The sequence below is a fragment of the Echinops telfairi genome, unplaced genomic scaffold, assembly GCF_000313985.2.
Source record: "Echinops telfairi isolate 266 unplaced genomic scaffold, ASM31398v2 ScPeMD7_1957;HRSCAF=2489, whole genome shotgun sequence".
In the NCBI taxonomy this organism is placed as follows: Eukaryota; Metazoa; Chordata; class Mammalia; order Afrosoricida; family Tenrecidae; genus Echinops; species Echinops telfairi.
The window spans coordinates 356535-375407 of record NW_022105855.1 but is presented as its reverse complement, the minus strand read 5'-3'; the positions used below and the strand labels follow the sequence as shown (position 1 = coordinate 375407).

Genomic DNA, 18873 nt, shown 5'->3' with positions numbered 1-18873 from the left:
ATCACGCCACAGTGCCTTGTAATGACCTGCATCCACTGGCTTGATGGACACGAATGGCCAAGGGTTTTGTGCAATGGGGACCACCTTCCCACCCACCCACCCCTGGTTGAATGGAGGCCGCCAACAGTCTCACTGTTTGAAGGGAAGCTGAACTCAGGCACAGAAGAGACAATGGAGCAGGTGCAGCGAGAGCTGGGGAGAGAGTCTGCATCCACCGCTCTCAGACCTGGCTGTCCAGTGAAACACCTGGGCAGCATGTAAAACTTACAGATGCCCGATGTAGAAATCAAAATCTGTGCCCTTTGGAGCATTTGCTCTTGCTCATAGTGTGTGTGTGTGTGTGTGTGTGTCTGTGTGTGTGTGTGAATGGTGGGGGTGGGGATCTTCATTTTCTCATTCATGTCTTCCTGTTCTCTCTCCCTTAGATGCACACACACAACGCTGGCTCCTCTACACTGCGAGCGGCAGGGAGCATGGCTTCACTTGGCAGCAGCTTCGTCCTCCAGCTGCATCTGGGCTTGAGCCCAACCGCACAGAGGAACCAGGCGGGAGCAGAGGGAGGCTCTTCTTGCCTCCACACCCAGCTCGTGCCCACCCCTGACGGTGACGCCAGAGGAGACCAGGGCCCAGTGTGGTGGCTATCCATCGTTCCTTTTCCTCTGGAAGCAGAAGCGCCTAACAAAAACCAATATCCCTGCTCTCTCTGATGTCAGCAAACTGCATCTCTATGAGCTAAAACTCACTCTGACCTGCCTATGCTACTGGTAGACCCCGTGATACCAATAACCTCAAGCCAGGAAAAGATTCAAGAGGCCTTTTTCTATTTGCCATTGGGATGCTTGGCACTGCATGAACTCCGAAGGTGGAAGTCCTTCCCAGAATGTCTGTTTGTCCCCACCGAGGGCCCACGGTTGGACAGAGAGAGCTGCACAGGAGACAGTGCAGATAGCAAAGACCTGCTGGCAGAGGGCTGGATTCTCACAGTGGTTGTAACACCCAAGGAAACCTGGGAGGGAGGGGCGAGCAGGCGGGCGGGCAGGCGGGCTGGCTGACCTCCACAAATAGGTCACAAAAGCTCCCCAGAGCCCAGACAGAACTTCCCAGGGTGGCCGAGCAGCTGTCGCTTCCTGACTCTCCTCAGAAGTGTGCCAAAACTGCTGATGGCTCCGCCATGGGCCAGGCGAGCACATCCTGGAAGACGGGACCTTGTCTGCACTGGTTCCACACCTGCCCCCTGCGAAGTGGAAACCTGCCTGCAGCCCACTCACCTGCCCCTTTTCCCTCTACCCATTCCCTCCCACGGTTCCCCTGCCTTTTGGCCCCCAGCCCACCCCCACCTGATTTTCTTCTCCTCATCCCACAAAGGGAGGGAAACGCCAACGAACTTGACTAAGATTATAAATATGACCCCCCCATCCTTTCATCATTTGATCAATCCTCTCCTTTCCTTGCTATTGCCATTCTTGTAGCGTCAGGGTCCCAGCCAACAGGCCTCTCTCCATTGTCCCCCTAAACACCTCTACTATCAGGAATTACTTTGAAACTCTCCCAAGGCCCCAAGGTCATGCAGACCACTGGATTTCTGACACCCTTCAGTGTGTCTCCCTCAGAAGCAGAACAAACATGGCGAGCTTCTACTTTTCTTCTCGTCTTTGAACCCCAGCTCCCACATAGGGCTGCCGGGCAACAGACCAGGGTTGGCACTTCGGTGACCGAGAGGACAGCAGCGGGACGAGGCCAGCCAGGACCATCCCATTCTTCTTCCGCCTTATGGGGTACTTGCCACCATTCCTATAGAATGCGGACCAGAGAGCTCCACATGCTATGTTCCCGGCTCTTCACACACGTTACCTAACCCCGGCTTCACACAACCTGCAAGTTACGGCGGAGGAAAATGGAGGGTCAAGAAATGCAGGGGAGCTCTGGGATTCTGAACACAAGTCCTTTGGCACCAGAGGGCTCGTTCTTTATTCCCACGGGCTGCCTCTCGGGGCAGTGGGAACGGGCCTGCAGTCATTTCTTCCAGACTTGGAGCACTCAGCCGTTCTGTTTGTCTGGGTTTGGAAGCCGTGGCAGAACCAGCAGAGATGTCCCGGGGGTCGTGGGACTGAGCCATCCTGAACTGCACACTGTCCAACAGCCAGGGGAAAACACACCAGAAATGCCCACTGCGGTGGGAGGGTAAGAAGGGAGGCTAACATGTTTATTTCCCCTGAATATCAACTATGTTGAGGGGTACAGGAGGGGCTATCCATATTTTTTGAAATCCTCACTTGCAGGACCAAAGAATAACGAATCTCTAACTAAAATGTGTCTTCAGTTGGGAATCGCTTAGTGGGAACAGGGAACGGGGTGATGTAATAGAGAGGGTAAGGTATGCTAGTGCCCCTTTACTCCAGCATGACTTGAGTTAGATACATGCCAAAGTCCTCCTCACCCCGGTCCCGAGTGGTCTCATTACTTGCCCAAGTCTGGCTCCGGCATCATTTGATGGGTGTCAGCTTAAAGACGCTTTCCAATCTTCCTCCTCCTCCAGCTGTTTTGGCCCACAAGTCCCAGTTCCTGGTCTGTCAGCTCTTAGGGGAGCAAGTACTATGCCTTATTCCAGAGCAAAGAGAGCCTGTTCTTTAAATGAGTAGATGAGGCTGGCTGAACCTGAAAAACCATAGCCAGCGGCGTCTGTGCCCCTTCCACATAGGAATAGCTAACTGGAGGGGTATTTGCCAGTTGCGCCCGAGACACACAATTGAGAGCAAGGGCTCTTCCTCTGGTATCTCTGGATGGGCTTCTGGGATCCTAAGTATGCCCACGTCACCAACCAAGTCACTTCTCATGAGATTGAGTTCTTTGTCTACCGGGAGAACCGCTAGAGCTCTTTGTATCCCTCCTTCTTCCACTGTAAAGAGAAAATAATAGTCCCTGCTCAGACTTCCTCCTAGTGTATTTTGGAAAGATAAAAAAAAAATGTGGTGGGAAGAAAGGATGAGAGGGCTTCAGAGGTTCATGAAAAATTCCATTATCTTTTCATTCCATTTCCCCCACTAACTTTTCTTAAATCTTCATATACATGAGAAAAACCTTTAAGCTATAAAAACACTGCAAATGCATCCAATTTGGTTGGTCTTTGCCTCCATTATCTTATTTCATTGAAAACCATCCTTTCTCTAAAAATAAAATTTTTAAAGTTACACACGCACACACACATATGTATGTCTGATATTTTCCTTGCAACTTTTCATTTTATCCTGAGCATGTTCAATCAGTTTGTGGTCACTTTGCCCAAGGCAAACTTTTACCTTTACATCGTCAGTTAATTGATGCCTATTTGTGGATATCTTCCTTATTTAAAAAAAAAAGAGAATTGTTGTTCTCTTAATAGTCTAGGAACAGCTCACCTCTTGGTCATTTGTTTTTCTTTCCTTACAAGTGATGATTTGATGAGATGCTCAAAGAAGTCACTGGCAGCGTTACTGTGGGGCTTAGAACTCAGAACAAACTGCAAGCTGTGTACATGAGGCAACTCACTTCACACCCCAGCCCCATCCCCAAACTGGCTCAGATGAAAGTACTTACTGGTTGGGACCGGCACAGTCACAGTACTCATACTGAATGCTTATTCTTGATACAGATTGTTCAAAAGTGAAGTCACCCATTCGATTCTCTACACGCCAGGATTACAAATTCTGAATACTCATCTTATAGGTAAGGCATCTGGGAGCACAGAGTGACTAGAACATTGGCCCAGTAAACTGACCAGGGCCATGGCGTGAGCTGTCTGGCCACCACTGGCAAAGAGCAGGAACACAGGGTGGAGGGGTATGCTCTGCCATGGACAGGGAGAGCGGCCAGGTAAGTGCAACCCCAAAGACCACAGCACACCGTGGAGAAACCCCACCCACCTTCCCCTCTGCACAAGTCAAGTCCCATTACATTGATGCCACTTTTGGACGGCTGGGCTGGGTGTGTCCTGTATCTAAGGAGCACCCGGAAGAATGGGCCCACCAACAGCCAAACAAAGCCAGGTGGGTTTTCTCTCCACCCACTCTCCCCATCCTCAATCTGCAGAACCAGGTCTGAGTCTCCTCCGAGCGTTCAAGTCCACCAACAACATTTATCACAAAGCTCTAGAGCACAGCGTCTAAGAGTTTGGGTTCAAGTCAGATGGCTTGGGTTCAAATCCTTACTCTGCCACTTAGGCTAGGCAAGTGTTTTTGTTTTCATTTTAACCTATTGGTGCCTCAATATCCCCTGGAGCTCGGCCATGTCTTGTATATAAAAAGCAGACAACAATTGAACGTGTCTCCAAGGTGTCCGGAGGATGAAATTAGTTACTACAGGTGAAGCACTGACCACAGGGCTTGTAGGTGCTCCCAATGTGCCCACCTGCCACATCTTAGTCCTCAGACATCTGGGATGCAAGAGGGCATGTTAGTTTGCCCTTAGAAAAATCAGATCATGCTACAGTAGGGAGAGGGGGAGATACAGCACACAAACCGTTGGTTCACCAGTAAGGGGTGGTGGGAGCATAAAAAGGGACTCTCATCTGTGGGGACCAAAGCCAATCCCAGGGCCATCAAGTTGATGCTGACTGACAGTGACCCTATACCACAGGGTAGAACTGCCTCTGTGGGTTTCCCAGACTGTAACTACACGCGAAGTGAGCCCTGCCTTTCTCTCACAGAGTGGCTAGTGGTTTGAAATTGCTGGCCTTGCAGTTAGCAGACAGGAACACACGCGCGGGCACACACACACACACAAAGAAAAGCCACTGTCATCCGGTGCATTCCAATTCACAGCCCAATTCACAGCTATAGGGCTTAGTGTTTCCAGGACTGACAGCAGACAGCCTCATCTTTCTCCCAGGGATTGCCTAGTGGGTTTGAACTGCTGACCTTTCAGTTAGCAGTCCAACACCTACCCCACTGTGCCAGCGAGGACCACTGGAGCACAGAATCCCTGAGCTGTATCTTGGTGTCTGGTTAGGAATGACCCGGTGAAGTAAGAGGGGGAGGCCACTGCAGACCGAGCACGAGGCCCTGAGCCAAGGGCTGGAGTGTCAGCCAGCCTCTCACACCATGCCTTTCCTCTGCTGTATCGCCATCTCCATCGCGACTCTTCTTGGGTCATGTAAAGATGAAAGATGCACTTGGAAACATAGTTTCATACATAAAAGCTGGTAAGATTGGTCTTGCTCTCCTTTTGGATGGACTTATCTAGTTTGCTATATAGAAATAGGGGAAAAAAAACTGAGAAGGAGACATAGACCAGAAAGTCACAGTTCCAAGGTCCTGGCCCGCATGAGAGCCTTTGCTGCGGCGGCAGCCTTTTTCCATTGAGTATCTCCTAGTAGTCCAGTGGGAGTGGACATGCTGCGCTGAAGGCAGTCGAATACACGGACATCCTGGTACTTTATGCAGGATGGCGTTATTAAAAAGTAATGTTGCACATGGAGACTAAACATGCGGTTTGGGTTTTTGTTTTTTGTTTTTTTTTATATTTCCTCATTTGATTCACAGCAGAATAATTGTCTCCTCCCAAGACTTCATTTGATAGATGAGGAAGCAAGTTCTGTGAGATTGTTTTATATATAAGCTTTCTTGAATATTAAATCAGAGCCCAAGTGAGGCTCAGCTGGGACCTGACCTCCGAGCCCCTCCTGCAATCCTATGGAGCCTCAAATTACCCAAGAGAAAAATATGTATGCAGCCAGGCACTGCTGCATGCTCGATATCTTCCATGTTCCCAAACTCAAACTCACTGCCGCCGAGTCAGTTCTGACTCACACAGGTGCAGGGAACTTGACCAGTATGTTATAAACTTATTTTATATAAGACTGCTTTTCAAGCCAATGATGGTGGGTATTGGAAACAACATGAACTCTGTCCAATGCTTTTGGGGATGAGACGAGTATAACACATACCCAACAATGAGTCCTGTCAATAATGAAACCCAACAACAGAGCAGTCTTCCTGACTGCCAGTCCCTAGCTTTCACTCTTAGTCTCCACTCGGAGTAGAAGCTGAGCAGTGAGCTTGAGAAATAGGGAGCCGGTCCAAGAAGGGAGGTGATCTTTCCAAGACTCCAGAGGAAGCAGTGAGGAGTGGATTGTTCCCTCTGTTTGGAAGTGGAGTCTCCAGGTTGGAGGTGAAGTCTGCTTGCAGAAGGGTCAGAGTAGTTGCAAAGGATGATGCCTAAGCGTTAGCCACGGTGAGAAAGAAAGAGATGCCAATGGCCAGTGCCGCGGGTCCCTCACCTTTCATCCTCGCCCCATTAAAATAAGGCCCACGGCTATTTTGTAGGGATTCTGTTTTCCATTGGGGGGGGGGGGAGTTTTGCCTTTTGCCAAGAACGAAACCCCAAGGGAAAGAATCTATAAGGGCCCTGCTCTAGGAAAGTGTCAAAAATGCATGCTGTTTATGGGTTCTACAAATACAGAGTAACCCTCATCATCTTTCAATAGATGCAGATCCCTAATGACCCAGAGGTTCGAGTCAGAAGCCCCAAACTCAAGTCCTGGCTTGCTGCAGCCACGTGTGCTTCAGCGCTCCAAACCTCATTCTGTCCATCTGGGCAGCAGAAACCGTCATGTCACCTTGGCATGACACGACTAACAAGTGAGATAGCACAGGTTAACATAATCTAGAGTAACAAGGACTCCACAAATATTTACTGCCAATTCAAGGCCCAATTTTAACAGAAAACGATCTCAATCAAAGGCGAGGCAGTCACTTTTGTGAACTATTATACTCAGCCTGACAGTAATAGCGCTCTGGAGCATTTTCTTTGCACTGTTCTTCTTTAAAATGATCTAGAAATTCTGGCTACCTCGTTCCAGGCCCTTCTCCTCACACCCCTTTCCCTTACCTCTGTTTCAATTGCATAAAAACTGATTCATTATTAAAAACAAAAACAAAAAACTAGATCCCCTGCTATGGTGACTGAGAGATCATTCATGAGTTTCAGAGACAACCTTGAATGTTATGTTGGAATCAAAACATCTTTGTAAACAGGCACAGGATAAACAAAAAGAGGTTGAGAAGGTGAGCTTTCACGATTCCTTTTCTGCCAGCACAGAGAAGGGGACTGGTGTCTACTAGATGAAAGCCACCTGGAGCAATCTGTCCCCAAAGCTGGCGCAGGAAAGTGCTACCGAGGACAGAGAAAAATGGTATGTGAACAAACAACGTGGGGAAACTTATGCTGCCAGGTAAGCTCCCATAAGACCTCATGGAGAGATGGGGGGAGGGGTCAGGTTGCATTTGAAACAGACGTGGAGGAGGAATGGAGTTTGTGCAGAAATTGAAGGGAAGGGAACTGCGGAATTAGTGAGGGACGGAAGCTCTCTGAAGATGTATGCCTTCGTGAGTGCGCTGTGACTGTGAAGCTCAGGCAAAGGGCTGGGCCACTGGGGAGAGGGCACGTTCCAGGCCCTCTGCCAGGAAACTCAAGCCCACTGCCATCCGCGGGTTCTGACTCCTGCGATCCTAGAGTTGGCGCCTTAAACTCGCTCGTCCACTCAGCTCGAGCCTCGCGCCCAAAGCATTGCGAGGTGTTTGTATGGAAACAAAGAGACCACAAGTCTGCAGGTAAGCGCTTTATCATTTGGGCATAGCAGCCGTCCCTCACATCTTTACCCACAGCATTTTGAACCCTGACCAGGTGTCGATTACTGTTCGGCTCAGCGCCGGGACATAAAGTGAGACAAAGCACCAATCTGTTCTCATGGAAAAATAACAGATTCATCGGCAAGTAGGAGTGGTTTTTCTTCTATGTACACCATCTAACCAACATCTACTCATGGGTCATCATTCCCCTAGCTAAGAAAGATCCTCCACACCATAGCACCTGTCATGTGAGCAGGGTAGAACTTCTTCTGCAGTTCTCATATAAACTGGGGGGGGGAAAATAGGATGCCGACGTCGAGAGACCCAGAGGAGGGCTGCAATTTTCTTTCTTCTTCCTCAAGCCTGGAAGCCATCCTGGGGTCTCTGGCAAGGTGAAGGGAGGGAGAGCCTCGCCTGGGAAAGACCACGCAGCTGCACAGAACCCTCAGGTGAAGACAATCGGGTGGTGACAAAGCCAAGGGCAAGTGCTGCAGTAGCTCAAAGAGGTGGATATTTTGTTTATGCAGAGCCAACCCAGGGCAATTTGCAAATTCAGACCAATGAGTACACTTCTCAGTTTTCTTCTGAATATTTAGTGCCTCCCACCAACCAAATCACACCAAGCCCCGCTCAGAGGCCACACTGCACCTGGAACCTCTCTCTCTCTCTCACTCTCTCGCTGGCTTGCCTCCGATGGCTCTTAGCAGGTGTCGGAGAAAGAATGATTATCTTTACTGTTTTATGGTGTGCCTGTATAAAGAAATGCGAGTAGATAAATCTGCTTCTTTTCCCTCACCTCTGTACATTTGGGTTCACGTTTATTTTTAAATGGAGAAGGGAGGGAGCCTGAAAGGAAGGATGTGAGCAAACTATTAACCGAGCCAGCCTAATAATCAGTGATTAAAGCTACAGTCGGAGAAGAATGACGTCTGAATGCCTCCTACCCTCTTCCTCCTCGTCGTGCCTGTAATGTTCTACTTCGGGCTCCGAGAGGGAGGGTCCCGTGGCTAGTGTATCCCAACCAGCACTAAGATAATTGCACCATGCACATCCCTCACCAGTCAGTCAGGGTCTGCTCAGCCAGCCCCGTTTATTAATAGTTTTCCTATATTTACAAAGGAGTGAAATGAGGCTTTCTCTCCCAGACAAGAAATGGGGCACCCTCAATAAAGACGAAGTGGTACAGAGGGTATCTGCAGACCCAGGAGCCATGCGCTCCGTTTCACAAGCACACCTGTTTCAAGAGTATCAGGGAAGATAGTCTCGCTAACTTTCCACACCGAGCCTGTGCAGCTGCAAATTCAGGGGCAGTCACCTCAGGTTGCCTCTTCATCCAACCACTGGTTCCACCCTGGAAAGCACTCTAGAGCCGAAATTCTCATAGCCCAACCACTTCACTGGCCCTGGGCACAGGGACCCTCTCCTAGGCAAGTAATGGTTTACTAGTGAGAAGGTAGCTCCCTGCATGTTAAAATGCCAGGCCGACTTCATGGCCAGAGCTACTAGTGACTCACCGCCACCAAGCCAATCCCATCCTTATAGGGCCGAGTAGAACTGTCCTTTGGGGTTTCTGAGGCTGGAAGTCTTTAGTGGGAGGGAAAGGCTTCACCTTTCTCCCTTTGAGCAGATGGTAGGGTCGAACTACCGACCTTAATTGTTAGCCCCTTTGCAACCCACTCCCCCATCATGTATCCCAGTGATGGCCAAAAGTGGCTACAGATTTGAATCCCCTGAGGAAGATCCTAAAATGACTATTACCCTCCTTGAGAGATCATAACTCAACTGTCTTGGAGTGGGACCCAGGTCTGACAGCTACTAGGTTTCTGTTGTTATTGTTGTTGTCTTTTGGTCTGGTGTGGGAAGGATTTTTTGTTTTGTTTCCAGCTGTGTGGGCTATTCTTTAAGGAGCTCTGGGTTAGCCTACCTTTGCTGTTACAGAAATGAGAAAACCGCGGCTGGCTCGCGATCAATGATTTGCCCAAGCTTCCGAAGTAAAGCGGAGCCCTCGTGGAGCTGTGAGTTGCATGGTGGGCATTCAAAATCCCCGCAGCTCTGCCGGAAGAAAGACTGCACTTTCCTCTCCTGTAAACAGTTACAGTCTCGGGTAGGCCAGCACGGACTCAGTGGTCGGTGATGGTGAGTTAGGAACGCAGCAGAAGCCGGACCAAACAGAAGACTGTGACTGCAAGACCCCCACTGCCTCCATGACCAGTTGAGTGCCCTCGACTCTGACATTTGGGAAAGCACCCTGATCATCCAGGGAATGGCCTGGGCTCTGCGGGGGTGCGGGAGAAAAGGCCCGCAGCTGGCTGGCGAGGAACATGCAGGTGGAGATGACTTGGGAGGCAGGCTAGTGCCTGGGATCCAGCGAAATGAGACTGAATGGAGGAGGGGGTGGGGGAGGTCTGCCACGTGTGTGTGGCTGCAGACCAAGTGGCTATCTTCAGAACTGCTTTCACCATTTTGAAATGGTAGCGGTGAGAGAGGTTAGGTAAGATAAACTCCAAGCTGCCCGTGGGCATTCATCTGCTATGATCATGCCTACCCCCACCCCCTCAACCAAACTGCCCGAATACATCTGAAGTTCTTGCAGACGGCTGTATTGGGTAGCTAGACCACTGCACAAACAAGTCCCCGTATGTACAAGTACACTGCTTGTGAAACCAACCGTATGAGGCGTGCGTGTTGTTACGCCCACAGAGAACACACCACACTCTCACCCCAAGGCATGCGCTCCTGTGGTATCCAGCACCAGGCGTGGTATCCTGTGGAGCCAGCGTTGGCCTTTGGAGGGTGAGAAGGTTGCTCAAAATGTCTGGACGTATTTGCAGAGTACAATTAGCTGTGCAAGAAGGGATTGAAGATGTCACCTACACTTCCATTGGCTCCTAAGGACCCCTTCCTCCCACAGCTAACAATGCTCTTCTGCCGGCACTGTTCGAAGGTCCCCCACCACCCTTCTCAAAAAGAAACAGCTGATTTCCAAAGAAATTCTACCCAGCTGCAGCCCTGAGAGGCTTTATAGAAAGATTAATGAGAAGTTCCAACTTAACATCTCTCCCTAAGAATAAAAAAAGAAATTCACATTGAGGCAAAGAGCCAAACAGCAAGGAGGAAGGACAGTTGGCCTTTGGGGCATCAGCATGCCAGAGCATACTAGTCAAAACCTTAAATTGTCCTACTCTCCACAAGGGACCTTCCCCTCCCCACAAAGCTGGACTCCAAGGAGGGTCAAAGCCTGCCAGTCCTGCCACTGCCCCCGTCTGTCATAGGCCCTGGCTTCTCCTCCACTACCATGTCCCCATCTTCTGGGCACAGCCTCCTGTTACACCTCCCCAACTCCGCCCCTCAAGTCATCTCCGAACGATGCCAGTGCGGGGCATCTGCTCAGGGAGATAGCCTCTGAGCCAGCACTGCCCTCTTTCTGTGTGGGGGCTGCAAAAAGTTCCTGAGACAATCCCATGTCTTTCCATTCCATCCTGCTGGGAACTTTCAGAGGACCTTCGGACCTTGAAACAAGCATCAGCCAAGGTTAGGTTTTTCTTGGGCAGACTGCCCATAAGCCAGGCTGTGCACAGTCATGGTGAGATTTGGAGGGAGAGGGCGGGGAAAGAGAGGGGACCAGAAGAAGATGCAAACAAAGGACGGAGAAACAGCCGTTTCCAACCCTCCTCCCTTTGGCAACAGAATGAACATGCACGCAGGTGGTGGCTGAGGGTGTCACCCCATCATGTCTACACCTGGGTATCGCAATACAGAAAGAGTTCTAAGACTCTCAGACACCAGTCCAGTTCCCAAAGACTATCCAAAAGCACTTTATGAGCCCGTCTTCTCCCCTCGTTCGCTTTCTCCATTGCAGAAAGCAGCTGGTAGCTGAGCGGCAGGGCACCTCGACTTCAGTCATCTACAAACACATGGGGCTCGTCTGGCCCTGCACTCTGAGGAGCACGGCCTGGGCTAGGATCCAGCCCTCCCCTTGGACACAAACCAACTAACAGCTGTCCCTTTCTTGGTAATGGCCATCAACAAAGCTAGTTGCAATCTAGTGGTCTAAGATGAAACCGGTATCATTTCCTCATTCCAGAGGCAAGCCGAATAAACACGGCAAGGACTCACCAACTGTAAAAGCACTAAACCAGACAGGAGGGCCTTGATCCGCCCCTTTCAAGAAGACCCTCGTGTTACCGCCTGGCCTGTCACTCAGAATGTGAAATGTCCGCGGGGAACGGGCACATCCCACGGTTGCTCTTCTCCCCCAGATAACGGATGTCAGGAGCACTGGACACTTGCCTTTTACACCAACTCACCATTCTACATGCTCTCCTTCTTCCTAAACAATCTTGTTCTCCTCCTTGTCGTCATCTCCTCTTTATCTTCCGGACATAATTTGCATGCCAGCTCTTCCCTGAAGCCCTCCAAGTTCTCCAAGGCTTCTCTCCTGGATAGAGCTTACCTAAGACTGTGAGGAAGGGATTCAAAAGTTCACGGAACAATCCCATTATCATGGAGTAACGTTGTCTCACAAACATGTTGAAACTCCCTTGTACGATTGTCTATCTCCTGACCCAGGTCTGAACCACAGCAGAGTTTCAACATAACATTTGGTGAATCCTTGAAGAGTAGCACACAAGCCATAAGAAATAGATGACGTTAAGGGAATGCTGTGAACAAAGAGATTAAAAGATGCACTAAAAGAGAACATGCGATGGAAAGGAAGCAGGAGAGAGAAGAATCCGGCATGAGAAGGCCCAGAATGAGAGGGGAGCAAGGAGGGAAAGGGAAGAGACAAGAGATGTCCATGGTGCAAGAGGAGTGGAGAAGAGAGGCGCTGTGAAATGTGAACACGCATCTGCCTTTCTGATTTTAAAGAACAAAATAGGCAGGTCAGGATGTCTCAAAAACGGAACATATGTACAACTGCCGATATGAACCATGCTCTATATTAGATACAGGAATGGGGGAGCTCTGTGACGCATGGTCCAGCAATGTAATACCTCGTAGGCTTCCTTACGCCCAGCCCCACATCTAGTCCATCAGAACCTGCATTTTAACAAGCTCTCCAGGGGGATAGCTGGTGCGGCACACGGAGCCTGGGCCAAGTTCTGGCACAAGCAGGTGGACCACTTGGAGCAAATCAGGTCCTGTTTCTGGATGACCATTTCCTTATCGGCAAAATGAGAATGTCAGAGTGGTGGCTTTGCCACGTTACAGACGCCCTGACATTCTTGATCATATCTAACAGCAAAAGCCCACATCCTTTCCAGGCTTCCCAGAACCAACCACAAACAGCATCACTGACTGAAGAACACTTGACCTCCCCTGCCACTTCACTCATTCAGTAGTCCTCTGCAGATTCACTATACGCCAGTCACTCGCCAGCAGAAATGATTCCAAGGCTAAGACATCGCTTGCTGCCCTCCAGCAGCCCACACTTTCCTTGGCAAAACAAGGCTTAGGAACCAAACAGGATAAAGTTTGCTAAGAGGCAGGAACAAGTGCTGTTGAAGCACAGGGGCAAAGCAGCCAACACTGCTCAGCACTGCCCTGGAGGACTTCAATAAGCGAGCAGCCTCTGAGCCAGGGCCCGTTCTTCCAATCTCAAAGTGCAGCTACGTAAACAAGCCAAAGACAGGTTCACATCCACACAATGGCTTTTGTGTCAAAGCCACGGACATTCTTTTAACAGCCCCGGTGAACATCAGAAACCACCTCCTCTGAGTTATGTCCATGCCCACATCCCAACTACCTTCTGTTGCTCTCTTTTCTGTAGCCTCCTGAAAGATCCTATCAATTCAACCATTAATTTACTCTCCCTGGAGAATTTTTATTTCTTGTGGTCACAAAGAGGGGATGCACTTTAATCAATGTGGACAATTCATTAGACCAGTAACTCTTTGGATCTATAGTTATTTTACAGAGAAAGATGGTACTAGTCTCCCACGGTATGCATAATAGCAGAGTGCAGGTGTTTTTGAAAGGAGAAAAATCTCTAGAATTCTTTGAGAGAGGGCAGGGTGGCAATGAGGAAAAGAAGCTTAAGTTTCCCTGCTCACCCATTCTTGACCTGGACAAGCTAGAAGATGAGTTCTGTGTCAACATTATTCATTCTTAAACAGAAGGCATCATTTGGAACAATAGCTCCTCTCCCTTCAGAAAGGTGAGCTCTACACTGACCTCTGTCCCTTCCCTGGCTGCTGGTGCTAAAAATGTCCCCCCTGGTTTCTCCTCCCTTTTTCTATAACTCAAAGTCAACATATATTAACTAGATCCTTGCTTTAATTTGTTAGCAGTGGTAGACATATCCCCTCATTTTCAAATTCTTGAAGCCGAAAATAGTATAAAAAAGAAAGAAAAGGAGGGACACTGCAGCCGGGGCTAATCACACCCAATGGAAAGTGGAGAATATTTTACAAGTTAATAATGTGAGTAAGCGCTAGGTCTGCTCTATCCTGTCGACCACCCCGCCCACCAACCAATTTCTACCCATGTGTCCATCACCCCACTCCGGGCTGAGGACATGCAAGTGAGGGTCAAGGAAGATGGTCCAGGTTTTAAAGCCCTCTTTCTGGAGATGAAGTAAGAACACCAAATCTAGGTGCCTGCTGTTCACCCTTCCGCCAAGGCAAGTCGCTCTTCTCAGCCTACAAGACGAGCATTTGATGTGCTAAGTAGTGTCTAGAGGAATTATTTTCTCTCCCCCACCCCTTCCTTTCCTGGCATTTTGTCTCTTCTCCTGCTTTCTCTGCCTGCATCCACCCATGCCTAAAATGGCATACATACAGTGGTAATGCAAGACTCTTCCTAGCAATGGAACCAATGGAAGAGGAGGGTTGGGGAAGGAGGAGACAATGTAGTGACACACCCTGATCCCCTCTCTCTTCACGTGGTAGCATCTCTAGCTAAGCTGCCATATCACCCAGTGTTCTCCGGTCCATCACGCTTGGCTCCGCCTGAATCACAGAGACAGAAGATGTCCATGTTGTTGCGCTTCCCCTGAAATCACCAACCTAGCATCCTTAACGATGCTTTCCTGGGAAGTCTCTATTTCCCATGAATCCTTTTCTTTCTTAATTGCACATCATGGAGGCTCCATGGTTGAAATCACATTTCCTCCTTTTCCTACCAGCAGCCCCATGGCTTTGCCACAGAAACCCATGCGGTATGGGGAACAACAGAAAGAGAGAAGGCATAGCGGAAGCCAAGCAGCTCTTTGTGCGGTGAGGCAAAGAAGAGGAGATAACAACGTCCCTGAGAAAGTCCAGAACATCGTTGAGTCCCAGTCTCACACAGACGGCTCACCAGGGTAGGAAGCACCCGCCTCTTCACCGGGGTCTCCCAAAGGGCTTTGGATGTGGAACAGGTCCAGACCACCTGTGGCAATTCCTTCAATCCTAACAAGCCCCTTTCCAGTTAGATTGCCTCTCCTTCCCAGTTACAGGGTTCCCATCTCCCTTTCCTCTCCTTCCTCAACACCTTCCTCCCAGTAGTACCTCTCTCCCATTGCCTAGTTCTCAGGCCAACTATTGGCAGCCAGAAACCAGGCTCCGTCCCATTGGCTGCGAGGTGAATGAGGTGGTTGAGACCCTGTGGAAAGGGCACCTGTCAACCTTGTCACTAAGGAACACCTTCCAAAGCACCTACTCAGTACCGAGCACTCTCCTAGGCAGCACAGATGCAAAAGGGACACGTGCCCTAGCTGGATACCCACCACTTCCTGCAATCTGTTGGCATGAAGTCATGGCGCATGGAGCTGCTTGTACCACCCAGGCCCCTGTTCTATTTTGAAGCAAAATTAAGAGTACACCCCCCCCCCAATTTGAAAGAGTAGAAGCAGATGGAGAATCAGCTCCAGAGTCTCTCAAGGTGAACACATGCCAGATAACCTCAGCTATTTGGAGAGGAGGTGAGAACACGGTTCACAAGGGGATTCTACCCTCTCACTCTGATTACACAGTGGTTACGGATGGGCGTTTAAGCACTAAAAGCTCAAAAGACTCAACATTGATGGGGGGAGGGGGGGTTGAATTACACCCATTCTTTCTGGATCATGAAGAAGGATCATCCAATGACTTTTTGAGTGATAAGGACATTCCATTAGGGCGCCCACCTCCCTCCCGTTCATATTTTGGAATGTTTCAAAGTACTGCCATTAAAAACGCCCCAAAAATTTGGGAGGGAGAGGCATACTGTTAGAAAGACTATTGATGCTAATGACTGCGACCATTATTTTGAAGATCTTGATTTTAACCAGGATCCTAGCAGAGCATGAGGCTCTTTGGTCAGTGGGCCAAGGACAAGGAGCTGTCCCCTCACCTTCGTAGCCCTCCAGCTGGGGAAGGATAGGGTTTCCTCAGGAGTTCTCTTGGATTGCATGAGTGACGAGGTGAAGAGTCGTTAGCTAAGTCTTTCCCATTTCTCCTGCTATTTCTCTTCTCAAGTGCATTAAAATAATGGCTCACTGCATTTCACATGTTTTAAAGAAATGATGAAGGGGGGGAAAACTGAAAGTCTCCCTTCTATTTTGAGGGCACAAGACTAACACATGCAAACGACACATCTCTTTGTTTAACACAAAGACTCACGTGTCGAATTCTGCACCCCTTCCACATGCACAGCATTTTAGAACTCTGCAAGATAGCCATTTTGCAAGAGTGTGGAAGTAACAGTTTGCTTGGAGGATGTGTGGATATAAATAGATGTGTAGACAGAAGGAGAAATTTACAGCTCAAAAATAATAGCACACACCAAAAAATAATACAAATTAAAAGCAGAAGGTTGACAAAATTTCTTCTTTCCAAGCTCTAGATGTCAGTCCTCTTAACCTGCAGTCTCTTGTCATTCCAGGTGTTCTCTGACCAGCCCGATTCCCCACCTACACCTGCCCCTCTGCAATGGGCCTCCTGGGATCTCAGGGTGCAGTGCCAGCCCTTTAGACAGCAAGTGGATTTCAGGGCAACCACCACCATCATTCTAATCATGATTTTGTTAAGGGCTGGAGAGAATGGGAGACCCAGGAAGGTGAAGGTGGGGAAGAAAGAAAGAAGCCTGGAGACGGCTAGGGGTAAACCAGTCTTTAAAAAAAAATTAAGATTCCTATTACTCTCATAAAAATCGGAGCTTTAGCTCTGGGTGAATCAAATGCTATCTAACTCCAAAATCACACAGGTCTCCTGGTGATGTCCGCATACATATATCCCTATGCTACCAGCACCTTCCACCCTTACCATACTCCCACCCTTCCAGCTCCCACCAAAAAAAAAAAAAAAAGCCAAGACCTGTTTGATGAGCAAAGGAAAAGAAAGAACATGGGAGACAACCCCCCACCATGTAACAAGCCTTTTTCCTAAAACAGCCATAATTTTAGTATCTTGATTCTCTTTTTTGCCCCCAACAAAAAAGATATACTTGAGAGACCTAAAGAGAGAGATCAACAAGGAATCCCAACCCCAGGTGAGGAAAATTAAAACCGAATGTGCCCTACCTTGGTTTGTAGCAGCCAAACCTCTAGACGGACAGCTTAAGGGAGCGAGCATGTTGGGGATACCAGTCTCCTCTTCTCGCTTGCATATCCACATCAGAAAGAGGAAGGATCAATGAAAGCAAGATCATTAAAAATCCAATGTAGCGTGAATTTGGGTTTAATCTTGCGTCGTGAAGAGGTGCAAATTTAAAGGAAAAAAATTGATTCAGAAGCAATTCGGGGTAGGAAGAGCAGGCAGCTCACAATGCAGAATCCAGAGTAATTATTCCGTATGCATGTGAGGTTAGTGGCTGGAAGGTGTTTTTTTTAATGATTCTTCTGGCAATTATGGTTTTGGGGATTTTTGTAGCTTTAGTGGCGGTGGCTCTGTGTGGAGAAGCTGGGGTCCGGCTCCGTCCCTCCGTGGAGCATGGTCATTCCCAAAGCGTCCCCTTCCTAAAGGGGGGGGTGGGAAAGAGCGGTCAGGGTTTGATTGGAGTGTCCCCCGGAGGATGAGAAAAATGCATCCCGAAAAAGATGTCAAATCGCTTGAAGGAAAGGGGGGAGGAAGCCCCGCATTTCCCACCGAGGGCACGCGAGAATTGGAAACAGCTGGCACCGGTCTGTGCTTCAGAAAAGGTCTGGCTGTACCATTCCCGGGACAGGCATGGATGGGAGGTGGGAAGCTAACCTGAATGGGAGAGCAGGGCAGGAGGGCGGGAGCGAAGAAGGGAAGGTGGTCCGAGGGAAGGAGGAGGAGGAGGGAGGGAGCGGATGCACCAGCGAGCAGCACACACTCACACACGCCGAAGCACCATCCCCGCCGCACGCGCCGGCCGGGGCGGCCCCCAGCCCCATCTGCAGTGCCGCCGACCTTTCCGCCCGCTCTGCCCAGCGCCTCCCGCCGCGGCGCCGCCTCCCGCCCCCGGCTGGTGCTCAATGGGTTCTGATGGTGCACCGGGTGCACACTGGGCATTTCTTGGAAGGGGCACACTGACACGCGTGCACACGCGCACGCACACACACGCCCCCAGCGCGCACGCGCCCCCGCGCGCGCACTCACACTCACCCGCGCGCACACTCACCCCCGCGCACACTCACGCCGTCGCCGCCGCGCTGATGTGCGGCGCACGGGGCTTCACCTGCAACGTGTCGATTGGACGGATGGTCGCGGCGTGTGGCTCCGGCCCGCGGTCCCACGGCCGGGCCTCGATGAGCGGTAAGGGGCTCAACCCCCACCCCCTCCAGCAAACAAAGCCCCGTGAGAGTCCGATCCCCACCCCCACCCCCCGGGAAAGGAAAGAAAAAGGAAACCCTTCCGTGAAAAAGCCAGGTCCGGACGAGCAAGGGTCTGGTGGCGGTGGATTGTCGGGTTGAGCCCCACACTCGGGGGGGCTCCCCGTTCCACGGCTTCCATGCTTTAGCTTGCTGGCACCCCAAGCCCCCCCATGGAGACGCAGGACTCCAGAGCGAGTATTTACGTACCGGCTCCGAGCGCCTCGGCGATCCCCGGGTCCCCAAGGAGCCGCGGTTGGGGACGGAAGGCTTTCCTTTCCTGCCACGCGGGATTAATAATCCTTCTCGGGGCTGGGGGCTGGGAGGGGCCGGGTGTTGAAGTTCACGACTCTTTGCAAAGCGCAAGGAGCTGCCTGTGGACGCCGGCACCGAGGGATCGCGGTGGCTGGAGAATCGCGGTGGCGAGCACTTTCCGTAGAGCAAAGCCCGGAGATTTCCTAGAGGTGAAGAAGCCGAAGGAAGTGGGGTTTGAAAGCGGATGAGGGAACCTTCCTTTCTAGAAGAAGAAGGCAA

The 18873-nt window shown here is 50.1% G+C and overlaps 1 protein-coding gene across 1 annotated transcript in view; it reads right to left on the bottom strand.

The window, feature by feature from the left end:
• Positions 1-18852, bottom strand: part of GRIN2B (glutamate ionotropic receptor NMDA type subunit 2B) — a 568852-nt gene extending 550000 nt beyond the window's left edge. The window contains exons 1-2 of the mRNA XM_004716225.2: positions 18550-18852; positions 17086-17520 (exon numbers count right to left, since the gene is read on the bottom strand). The gene's annotated coding sequence lies outside the window, so the exon portion shown is untranslated. The remainder of the gene's footprint in view (positions 1-17085; positions 17521-18549) is intronic.
• Between the last annotated feature and the right edge of the window lie 21 nt (positions 18853-18873).